The sequence below is a fragment of the Leptonychotes weddellii genome, chromosome 1 (genome assembly GCF_054177405.1).
Source record: "Leptonychotes weddellii isolate Sample4059 chromosome 1, ASM5417740v2, whole genome shotgun sequence".
NCBI lineage: Eukaryota > Metazoa > Chordata > Mammalia > Carnivora > Phocidae > Leptonychotes > Leptonychotes weddellii.
This window is the reverse complement of record NC_138369.1, coordinates 69,253,738-69,267,044: the sequence shown is the minus strand read 5'-3', so window position 1 is coordinate 69,267,044 and position 13,307 is coordinate 69,253,738. Positions and strand designations below refer to the sequence as shown.

General features: G+C 35.7%; 1 protein-coding gene across 1 annotated transcript in view; it reads right to left on the bottom strand.

Annotated features, from left to right (window-relative positions):
* Nucleotides 1-13,307, bottom strand: part of ZNF385D (zinc finger protein 385D) — a 750,122-nt gene that overhangs the window by 662,986 nt on the left and 73,829 nt on the right. The window lies entirely within an intron of this gene.

The following is a 13,307-nucleotide window of genomic DNA, read 5'->3' as shown; positions in this document are numbered from 1 at the left end:
TGTTTAAAAAAATACTCATAGAAAGAAGAGCTCTGAATTCTTGAATTTTCTGGAAATGATCATTTTGTTTCAATCATCTCAGTCAACACCATTTAAAAATATAACAGTAGATTCTCATGCCCAAAAAGAATATGTTGACCAAAAATGAAGTTTTATGGTTGGTATTATTGTTCTGCTGATTGAAAGTATTTGAACTCCCTCAGTATCATAAAAGTAAACATCAAGGCTCACTGTAAGTATGGATTTTCTTTCCTTTTCTGACAGCACAATCTATTCAATGATCTACAGAAAAGATTATTCAAACATATTTATGATTCTCACGCAATCCACAATTTGTATTAAATCAGCAAGGCATGCAATTATAAAAAATGGTAATACTGTCTCTCATTAATTGAAAAACAACTTGAATATTTGTTGCTTCCATTTTTGGAACTTTGAATAAAGTTCTTTAAGGGATATCAAAAACACTAGTTTAAGATATTCACACAGAATGTCATATATTTCTTTGGCCATGAGATTACGTTCCACAAATTTCCAACTACCTCATGTACAGTGGCTTCCTAATTTTGGAATCATTTCCTAAGATTTATGAAAGCAACTTTAGGAACTTATAGATTCTCAGTAAAGTAAAAAAAAAACAGGAATCACAGCCAGATAGTTATGAAAGACCAGAATCAAAACAGCTGATCAGATGCTCAGGAAAGAAAGTGGGTCTCATCAGCTAAGAAAGTTGCTACCAGGTATGAGGGGAAATGTGACACCACTCCTATTCTAGATCCTTCTTGTTCCCAGTACTACAGTCAGTGTAAGAAGGACTGGGAAGGAATAAAGAGACAAAAACAAGATACAAGAGAACCACAGAATTTTAGAGTCAGAAGCCTTAGATTTACTTTCATTCAACGATGTTTTAAAGGTACGGCCGTAACACACTATATTATTACATGACCTGCTCATATTTTCTACATCCCTCTATTCACCTCAGGCAGATACCAGTAGGCTTCCCAGCAGCCTCAGGTCAGCCATATATTCCCATCACAACATCCCTAATGTGACAAATGCCTACACTGGCTTTGAGAAGAGATTTTAAAGATGTATTAAGCTAAAAAGAAGCAAAGTTAATTACAGGTTCATAATGAAGAACATTCTAAGATACATTCTTAAATGAAAATAGCAACATACAGAACACTGAGTAAAAATGCTGGATATAATATGTGTGCTATTTTGAAATCCACTTCCACTTCTTATACGATATGTTCTGGCCATTTCATATTTTGAAACCTTCAGGAGTTTTTTAATGGTTACATAGTATTCCATCACAGAGATTTGCCATGATTTGTCCATTAATTGATATGTATATTTTTGTGTGCCCTTGTAATGGTGTCCTTAGCATAAAATCCTAATAGAGAAACATCAAAGTGAACACACATATTTCCTAATTGCCTTCCACAAATGTCCCAATAGCAAAAGTGTGAAAACCCATTTCCTTGCATCTTTCCAAAAATGTTGTTTGTATATGTGTTGATGTGTATCGAAATCTAAGTTAACAAATGACCACTCATACTTCAGTTTGCATTTCTCCATTACTATGGAGTCTAAATATTTTCATGTATGTGAATATTGCCTCTATTTGTCTTTCACAAATCATACACTTACTACTTTTGCCTACTTTTCTCAGTGTTTTGATTTTTTCCTCTGATTTATAAGATGCCTTTATATGTTGAAAGATACTGATTTTTGTCATATATTTTGCAAAATTTTTGTCATTCTGTACTTGACTACATAACTTGAAATAGGGATCCAACTGCCCCCCTAATATTAATTGCCATATTCCATTTTCTAAAAATCTTATGTGTTCTTTTCAATAGCTTCTCTATCATATTCTAAAATCTAATCATTTCCAGGTTCTTTTTTTATTCATCTGCACAGTTTTAAGTTGATAATTCATTTTATTTTTTCCTTCTTTTCTTCCTTCGTTTTTTTTCTCTTGTTCCCTCTCTCCTTTTTTTCTTCCTTCTTCCCTTCTACCCTATTTTCTGTTACTTCTCTGTCTTTTGTGCCCTTCTTTCTCCCATCTTTACCTTTTCTCTCTTTGTTTTATTTCCTTTCTGATGTTTCTGTAAGAAACTGGCTAGTAACTCTGGGTGTTTTTCTTGATGTTCCTGTTGATGTTCCAGATCTGGGCAAAGCACACAGAATTTTGTTACTGCACCAACCACATCTGACAGCTACCCCAAACTGAAGACCTGATGTTAATCCCCACTGAACAGACTGGGAAGAGGGAGGACCAAAATAGACTGTAGATAAGTTTGTTGGTGACAATGGTCCATCCATACTATGTATATAAACATGACAAGTTGAACTAGGTCTGCTATCCAACATTCTTTATACATGCTCAGTAAATATTTAGTCATTGAATTAAAATTATTAGTATTTTGATTATTTTAGTTTTAGAGAATTTTTGTTGTTGTTGTTAATATAATCCTTCCCTCCTCCTATACCCTTACTCTTCTTTGTCAAAATGGTCTTCACTATTTTCTTATTTCCTTTTTACAAACTTAAATTTATTTTGCAAAGCTTTCTCCAAAAATCATTAAAATATTCATTGTGTGTCCAAATATGGCTTGAGAGACAAAGGAGAGGCAACTGGCTTGGGGTGTTACAGTGGCTGGGGACACAGCTGAGGTCACCTTCTGGGATGGGGCTGGGGTGGTTTGGAATTCCTACTGGTGTCCTAGGAAGGAACACTCAGCCTTTCTGTCAGATTGCCCAGACAGAAGAGGAAAGGGGAATGTTGTGGCTGGAAATCTGTCAGCAGTCAAATGTTACAAATGGAATCAGAATCTTTATTACAAGTGATAAGAATATTAAAGAGACTTCGGAAATGGAAGAAGCTATAGAAATTTATGAACAAATAAAATAAATTAGCTTTGAAAAAAATATTCATTGTGATTATTATGCTAAAAATGTACATTGATTTGGAGAAAAAAGTTAAACATACCAGTATACATTTAATCAAGTCTTATTTTCTTCCCCTTTGAGTTTTTTTTTTTAAAATCATTACGGTCCAACATATTTCTTGATAATCTTATTTCAAGGTACATCAATTAAGAGTAAATTATTAAACATAATAATTTTCTACTCAATTTTATATTCTGCCATATGTAAACCTTTATAGTTTCCCTGTATAGCATCTATAATTGAGTACCCTACTGAAAATTATTTATAATAAATTTTAGTTGATTAAATACATTTGCAAATAGTGATAGTTTTATATTTTTCATTACAATAGTTAAAATTATTATACTTCTTTACTGTCTTTTTGCATTACCAATAACTTTTTGAGTTGTTTTAAATATAGTCAAGTTTGTGATAAGGAGTATCTTTGCTCTTTTTTCTTTTTACTTTATTATAAATATTTTCTATTGAATGATGTGATGCTTTATAACAGATTTAATTATACTGAAAATCTTTTGCATTCTAAGGATTAATCTCATTTATGCACATTCTTTCAATATGCAAAAATTCAATTTTAATATTTACCATTTCAATTTTCATATGAGAAATTAGACAGGAATTTCCTTTTCTTCCATTATCTTTCTCAGATTTGGTATAATAATCATATTGGATTCATAAAGTTCATTGAGAATTGGTTAATCTTCATACAAGATAATCATACTTTCTGCTCTGTTATTTCTCTGAGAAAAGAGAAGTTTCTCCCCTTAATTTTCATCTCTACCTTTTTTTTGAGAGCCAGGTGAATTCTTAATGTTGTTTTCTGCTATAGGTCGAATTGTGTGTCCATCCAAAATTCAAGTGCTGAAATCCTAACCCCCAATGTTATGGTATTAGGAGGTAGAGTTTGGGGGAGGTAATTAGGTCATGAGGATGGAGACCTCCTAAATGGGATTAGTGTCCTCACACAAAGAAACTCAGAAAGCTCCCTCATCCCTTCCATCTTGTGAGGTTATAGAAAGAAGACATCCATCTATGAACCAGGACATAGGCTTCACCAGACATTGAATCTGACAGTGTCTTGATCTTGGACTTCCCAGCTTCCAGAACTGTGAGAAATAAATATTTGTTAAACCACCTAGTCTATGGTATATGTATTAGAACCAACCCAAATGATTAACAGTTTCTAATTAACTAATTCTGCAGCATCTAATATATTTTCTATCACCTCCATGATTTTCTAATTTCATCATTTGTTGAGTTACAATATGCTTTTGAAAGTTGTTTTTGTTGTTGTTCTTGTTGTTTTTCCAGGAACGGAATACAGAAAGTTTTTCCTTTGAGCCCTAACATATATGTAGAATTTTTTTTCTCATTGCTGCTTTAACATATAAAATGCTGTATATGTGAATCATTATATTTTCATCTCACATTATTGTAAATACTTTTCCAAGATAGTCTGGAATTAGGTGTTGTACAAAAGTTCGAGACTTTGTCTATTTATAGATGAAAAGACTATATGCTTTAATTTGGATTTTTGTTAGTTTATTCTCATGGGGAATGGCACTTTATTGTCTAGCACCAGAACTATTGTGAAGAAGTACATGAGAGATTCTATAGACTTCTACTAGAAAGTAACAAGTCCACAAGAGTGTCAAAATGAAAAATTTAGATTTATCTATAGTTTTGTTTTATATGGCCGACTTAAAAATCTAAAGGCTTCAGGAGATAAGGAAAGGGGTAAGATATAACAGTGGCATGGAGTTTTATTTCTGTAACAAATGATTTGTTTTCTATATTTGATTGTTGGAAATTATGAAGGTTGTGCTACTGTCCCATTCTTTTCCTGGTATTTTTTTGCTGTTGACTCCCTGCCCCACTTCCATTACTCCCTAGGACCAAAATTCTATGATAACCATAAAATTAAGAGATGATTCTAAGTAGAGCCACTGAATTTTGTTCAGTTACAGATCTCCAAGAGAATGCATTTTTGTATTTACCTCATTCTGGGTTCCTGTTTTTGTCTTAGTTTTTGTCCCCTCCCCCCCGCCCCATCATGATGCCAGTGCGTTAAACAATGTAAGTAAACCACATGATTTATTATCTCCATTGAATTAGAGTTACCTGGAGAAGCAGTAAGTTAGTGGCCCAAGTAGCCCTCCCCAATGTGGATGCTAAACTTTACTCTTTTACAGACAACTCAAGCACCATCTTATTATTTGTACATTATACATTATACATTATACATTATACCCCTCCGAGAAGGTTCCACAAACCTGATCTTGGTTATGATCTTCATTTGCATGTGTCATTTTAATTCTGCTACCTAGGAGAGCAAGCCCCAGTGTTCAGGCAACGTGGCATCAGAAATATACTGCACCCTTTGTTACTTCCGATTAAACTCCAACTATGTCCTCAGCTCACCCTAATTAGTGGTCACATGAATTCCTAATTTCATCTTCCTTTCTCCATAAGATTTTAATTTATACATCTTCCTTTTAATTTAGAAAGTTCAAACATTCTCTTTCTATTAACCTGGTACTTTTTCCTGAGCCAATACCATGTATTTCTCTTTGGTCAATGATATCTTCTCAGGAATTGTTCTTACAAGCTAACTGTGGCAGTGTCTATGGTTATACCTAGTTTAACACCTAGGAAGCTGGAAATTAGTTCCACAGTGGTATTCATATATTTGAGGTCACACCTCCTTTTTTCCAAATGAATTCCATCTGGAGATTTTCCTCTGATGTTCCACAGCCTCACTTCCCCATGTTAGATGTAATTCTCAAAGTGTGGTCCCCAGACAAGAAGAATCAACTTCAGCATCAGCATCATCACCTGGCACCTTTCCACAAATAAAAATTCATGGGCCCCACTCCCAGACTACTGAATCAGAAACCCTGGAAAGGGGGACCAGCAATCTGGTCCTGGGGATTAAATGAATGCTAAAACTCAAAAACACTGGTCTGTAACAGTGTTTAACAGCTGTAAAATCCTGACATATTTATTTCATCTTTGTTAAATTTTGGGTTAATAATTTTTTTCTCTAGACATTGGCATTTCTATTCTTCCTTAGACTGTAGCACTTATTGATACTTCTTCCCCTAATTTATTATTTTCTCTTGGGTATTTGGTAGAGGAATGTTGGATACACAAACTCAAGATCCCTTGAGGTCATTGTAAAGATAACCTTGATGCTGCATTAGGTACCTCTACTGGTAGGTGTAGGAAACAAAATCATGGCAGACTCCAAGAGGAGGCGGATAGTTTTAGCTTCCCCACAACTTTACACTCCTATTAGTGCCTCTTTGTACAATTTCTCTCCTTGTTGAGCCACCAGTATTAAGTGACATTTTTATCCTATTTTCTAACAGGATCTATCCTGATAGGAAAATTGTGCCTGTGGATCTATTCCTTATTCTATTGTTAGGAAATGTGTGTGTGTGTGTGTGTGTGTATATATATATATATATATATGTATACATATATATACACATATATATATATTCCCTAATAATGTATATAAAAGCATATATATGAAAACATACATGTGGAAAAGTATGTGTGTATGTGTGTGTGTGTATTCCATTTCTTTTCATTTTTCATTTCCAATTGATTTCCTTTTCCTCATGATCTTAACTGGCTAGCTAAATGGATACATTGATTTAACTTAAGACTTCAAGGCTAAAATAAATAAAATAAAAGACAACATGAAATTCAGGGTCAGAGAGCAGGATGTGGATACTGATGCTAATAATTACCCGCTTTGTGTTGATGGGTGAGCTACTTAACACCTCTTAAACTCTACTTCCCCCCCCAAAAAAAGTTGCTTAATCTAAAATTCTAGATTGTTGTAAGAATGCAAAATAAATAAGACATCAAGACTGAGTAAGAATTTAATGCTTTTGGCTCTTATTACAAAGCTACTAAGCAGTAAATCTTTAATCTGTTGCCACTATTAGATATCCTTTAGCTTAAAAGAAGCATTCAACAAATTAAGCCAAAGGAGTGGGGAAATTAGATACTTGGTTTCAATTATAGGACCAGAGGAATAACTATCTATCTTTGTCTATCTATTTATATGCACCCTCACACACATCTTTCACTATAGAACAATAATTGGTTTCAAAATGTTTGCTTATGGCCCATTAATTTCTATTATTAGTGGGAAAACTCCAGTGTTCCTATTAATGGAAAAGTCATCATGCTGGTAATAACAGTAACATGTGTTTGGAATTACGTATCATAGGTAACAAATTCTCTACACTTGAATAATAAATTGTAAAAATTCCTAAACTAAACCTGGCAGTCTTTCAGAGGCTGGATAAATTATAGTGAAGTAGTATTTAAAATATCCCCAATATGTTTGGGTGTAATGTTTGCACAAAACCAAGGTGATCTTCTAGGAAAAAAGTTTGACTTTTAATACAAACACATGACATATAGAGTAGGCTACACAGCATTCACACACTAGGAAGAGAAACTGATGGGTCTAACTTACATGTGTTCAAAGACTATGATCTGGCTCCAGATGCCACAAGATAAATACATCAAGGAAAATAAATAAAAAATAAGTCTCTGTAAAGTAAAACCGGACACATATTTATGAGTATGGCTCAAATCGCCACTAAGTCTCAAGAAGAACATCACAGAGAGCGCTTCAACCTTCATGACAGAAGTTTCTGTCATGAGTGGGACGACCCAGTCCTGAACCAGGTGAAGGGAATGGACCTAAACTTTCGGCTGGTGGAAAAGATGAACATACAAGATAATGTATCACCTTTTTTTTTAAATTACTTTGTCTACACATCACACAATCTGACCTCTGATGTCTCAGGCCCTTATTTAATAATTTTTCATCTAACAATTTCCACCACTCTCTCAGCAACCACTGAAAGCCATAACCTTTGGAAGATGTGATCAGAGAAAGTACCATCCCTGGTTTGTCGTCCCTCCCAACTGGGTTTCTGATTAAGCAGTATAAAGGCTAATCTTTGAAGGAGACTGACATTTAGAAGATAGAAAACGAAACAAGACAAAGTACTTAAGATTATTCAAGGCAAAGGAGAAGAAAAGAAATATCAAAGTTTCACAATAGCCAATGTCAGGTCCAGCTGTAATATATGCAGGCCTGGAGTGCGAGTACAAGTGGAGGTCCACATACCATATATAAGTATCTAAACATTTAAAGCCAATGCCATATGTGTTAGGTTTTTTGCTATGAGATCACTAGCTTCAGGTAATTTCTGTTTCATTATCTATTGCTACAAACCACTCCTAAAACTTATGAGTCTCAATCCATGGTGTTTCCCATTTGTTCAGGATTCTGCAATTTGGGCAGCACTTGGTGCAGAAAGCTTGTCATTGTTCCATGTGGCATCAGCTGGGGGACTCTGAATGGCTAGGGACTGCAGAAATGATTCCACCAGTGTCAGCTGCTTGAGTCCTCGGTTCTTGTTGCTGGCTCGTGCCTCAACGGCTGTCAGCTGGGTCCTCCAGGAAGAAGATATTGAGATGGAGTTTGGGTTGCCAGCAGTTTTCTGGGGGGATAAGTGGGGCAATGCCTATGAAAGTTGAAAGAGGGAGGAAGCCTAATTGGGCAGAGAATGCCTTTGGGGCATGATGCAGATTTGGCACCTATAAAATGGAAGAAGGCAGGAAACGATCCAATAGGGAGAACCTTGGATTTTGGTGCAGAGGACAAGGTCTCAGTCAATTCACCATGGGGCTCCACAGCACAGACTGTCATGTTGGGCAGTGGCCACAGCCTGGTATCCCCACCCTGCCCAGTCACGGGCTGGGAGCTGAGAAAAGCCCAGCTCCAGCTTGAACATGGAGGTGGAGCCTGAAGGAGCATCAGCTGGCTGCTCCCAGCTAACTGTACTCCTTGCTGAATAGAACATTCCTTCTCAAAGGATGTGCACCTCCATGTGATTTCTCCACATGGGTAGCTTGAGCTCCCTCCCAAGACAGTGGTCCCAGGTGTATGGCTTCTCCCGAGGGCCACTTCTGCTGTATTCTATTGGTGAAAGCAAGCCAAAGGGAGAGCCCAGATTTAAGGGGAGGAGATGATACAAGAATGTAAATACCAGGATACATACTTCAATGAGAGTCTCCAAAGTCACCATCTACAATGAAAACACTGACAAGCCATCCTCACATTTGCAGGTCCTGAGGCATCAGTATTAATTGGAGCCTCATACCTCCTAATTATTTATGTCACTGATTGTATTTCTGTTATATATCAAATTAGTAAACTATTAAGATTATTATATTCTCCTACCTTGACAAATACAATTTCCTAAGGACCTGAAGGACCAGGCTCAAGTTTAGAGCTCTTGTACTTCTCAGGTCTTCACACTAGAATGTGGCAGTACAAGACCAAATGGTTCCTCGTGCTCTGCTCCGAGACTGGGACCATCCACCTTTATTCCCAACCCCAGACCCTGCAGTAGGGTCTCTCACACTTATGTCTAGACACCCCAGATAACATACCCCAAACCCATTCGCATCCCCCACTTTCCCTTCCTCTGAAAAAGGCGGACTTTTGGCCAGATCTCTGGTCCTGTCTGCCACTGGACATGGCTCAGGGTAGAGGCTCACACAGACCCTGGAGGAAGCCACAATTCTGCTACACAGAGCAAAGTCTAAAGGGACAGACATGCACTATAAAAGAACAAGCTCCTTGATCTGCAAACTTCTTACCTCACAGAGATAGGGGCCAGTGCCAGAAAAGAGCTCTGCTAAAGGCAAAGCCCAGAACAGAAATCCTCTTTATCTGGGCAATACTGGGTGATGAATTGGAAGTATCAAGAACAGTGTAACCCTGGGTGGACTCACCTGTCTCCTTTTCATAGCCCTCTCTGACACAGCATAACTAGGTAAACACATGTGGGGGAATGTACAATTGAGCACATTCTTACATAATTTATAAAAGTCTTGATAAATACATACAAATATATAAAAACGTAAGTATTAAAATGAATGGCCATGATCTAGAAGCACGCAATACAAGGTTATATTTCAAGAGCATGTTTAACATGCAATGTATATTTTAGTTCAATACTTACAGATAGTGAAGCCAAAAAATAACCTGCACATCTACAAATACGTTTCCATAGCTTTGAGAAGAGTAGTGACATAGTTGTGTCATAGAGCAGTGACAGTTACCAGCCTATTAACAAACATAACTTTCGGGATCAGTAAAGGGTACAGAATCGGACTGAGAAGGGAGTTTCTGAGCCTCTCCTCAAACGTGCCTCTATCATTTGACTTATTAAAACAGGCAGATACTTCTCCATGTTTTAAAAAATTAAGTCCAATTATTTAAAGTGAAGGGAAATGGAAGCTATTAAAGGTAGAATTTTTTAAAAGGTTGTTAAGAATTTCAAAAGACACACAGTAGTCAAAGAGAATAAAAACATAGGAAAGGTCATCAGATTTGGTGACTTAAAGGTCATTGTACAGTGTGCCATTTAGTGGAGGTATAAAGTTGACAGAGGTTTAAAAAAAAGCAAGGGGAAAGGGAGGAAAAAGCAGCATTTGTGACCACCTATAGCCCTCTTTTCTCATAGCATGCTACTTCAGTGCATCTCAAGCTAAATTCTGTAAATAGTGTTAATAGGCAGGCCTAAAATTCAAAAATAAACATAAAACAAAGGATTCTGAATGGTCAGATTTCCATTTCCAGGATTCAATTTTCATTGCATCGTAACAATAAGTGGCTCTGAGAAACAGGAAATAAATTGCTCAACTTTATTTAAAAGTTTCCTGAGCATACTTGGGCATGGACTTAATGATCTTTCATTTTTCCACAAACCCATGCAATTATAACCATATTATGGTAGATAGTTCTAAAAAAAAGAATTGCAACATTCTTCTGAGTCCATTTAATTTTAGGAAAACATGATTTGGCAGAGGGGATACTGTCAGAGCCAAGGCCTTTTTATGATTAAAACATATTATAGAGTAGTTTCTATCCTAATTCAAATTTTATGAGCTTGTGTCAGGAGGAGAATATGCTTCTATCAATAATGAACTAGCATCTCTTCTCAAATTGATTTCAGGGTTCACTGGGTCTGTGGACATTAAAAGGCTGATGGTGACTTTAATAACCAATAAAGTAACTAACATCTATACAAGTTTGTGGTGGAAATTACTATCTGTTCTTTTAAGATTATAATTTATGTGACGATTACAGTTCAGAATATAGCTACAGTAACTGACCAAAAAAAAAAAAAAAAAGCAGAATTGACAAGTCCACTCTCAGAATAACTCTTTAGGTCACTACTTTAATGTAGGCCCTGAGTAACTCAAATACTGAGACTATTTCCTACTTAAAACAGGATTATGCTACATACAGAGAGGAGAGGAATATATATGAGTAACAAGAAACAAACCCTAGTTTGAAAAACAGTGAAAGTAAAACATTCTATAAGAATATCAATTAAAACAAGAACTTTTTTGGAGTAAAAAAGTTCAGACATACAAAAAAAAAAAGTCTCTGTACTTAACAGCAACCTTAAGAAGTGAAATACAGAAAAAAAATAGCTAAATCCTCTACCCTGACTCATTGCTCATTCTTGCCCCGGAGGATACCACTGTTACGAATTAGGGTTTATCATTTCAAGTTACTGTATATGAACTTGGCATTATATACAAATATGTATTATTTTATGATATATACCATTGTTTCACATATTTTACAACTTATATAATGGGTGTATTACTGCATGTATTCTCTGCAATTTGCTTTTCTTTGCTCTTCATTGGGTTTTTGAGATTATTATCTGTGCTGATATATGTATGTCATCATTTGGTTTCGCTACTGTATATAACATTATTTGTTGAGAGTTTACACTTCATTATTTATTCATTCTCCTATTCATTACACTTACATTGCTTCCATGTTTACACTTTGCAAACAACACTGATATGAACATTTTTACTCGCGTCTCCTCATGCACTTAGCAGAGTTTTTCTCAACTGCGCAATTGCAGTCACACTTCCAGAATGTATTAATGTAGACTTTCAATTTTACTATCTTTTGACAAATTTATCCCCAAAACTGCTATACCAATTTTCACTATCACCAGCTCTCTGGGAGAGATTCTGTTGCTCCATGTCCTTACCAATACTTAATATTGCCACAGTTATAAATTTTTTTATTCTGATTTCTGTAAGCTTTTAGCTATGATCTTAATTTGTATTTCTACCAATCAATTGTAAAATTACATATATGTAATGGCATTATATTTCTGTATATATATTCAGAAAATTTTCAATTCAGACAGAACATGTTTGTTGGGTTTTTAATTGGGTTATAATGAATTTGTACATTAATTTGGAGAGAATTAAGATCCTTACTATTTTAGACATTGTATCCTTGCACATGGCTCTCTGCTTATTTTCTAATATCTTTCCAAATAGTTTAATTTTTTTCCAAAAAGGCCTTGAATTTTCTTTTTTTTTTTTTTTTCAAGATTTTATTTGAGAGAGCAAGAGAGTGAGTGAGAGCACAAGGGAGAAGAGGAGAACATGAGAGGGAGGGGGAGAAACAGCCTCCCTGCTGAGCAGGGAGCCCAATGCGGGGCTGGATCCCAGGACCCTGAGATCATGACCTAAGCCGAAGGCAGACGCTTAACGGCCTGAGCCACCCAGGTCCCGCCCCAAGGCCTCGAGTTTTTAAATTAAATGTCTTAGTTACCTGATATTTTTCTTTTTATTTTAAAAGGAATAGTATATATTTTTGTCTTATTTCTCTAAGTAAGGAAACAAGTAAAATGTCAGATAGTGGCTCTGACAGCAAATTTTCTTCTATTCTTAGTTTTAAAAGAGTTTTAATTATGAAAAGGTGTAAAATTTTAATTAATTCTCTAAATTCCAAATTTGAAAGGTGACAGTTCATCTTTTTTATTAATGTTGCTAATTTAATTGTATTCTGATAAGAGAACATGATTAGTGCATACCAACTCTTTGATAGTTGCCAGGATTTGCCCCCCACCCCAATATCCATTCTCTTCTAAGTAGTAGTAAGATTGTTGACCACACATGTTGTTGCTGAGGGTGAAGACTACTTTCCCCAGCCTCATTTGCAGCTACTGGTCTAGTCTCTCAATAGACTAGCTTATATGAACTATCAATGGGAGTTTTCACCTTGCACATGCTCTGGGTTTTGTCACCAGCCCAATTCCCTCCTATACATATATAACTGATTAAAAGCAGGGGTTTTTTTATTTTATTATGTTATGTTAATCACCATATATCATTAGTTTTTGATGTAGTGTTCCATGATTCATTGTTTCCGTATAACACCCAGTGCTCCATGCAAAACGTGCCCTCTTTAATACCCATCA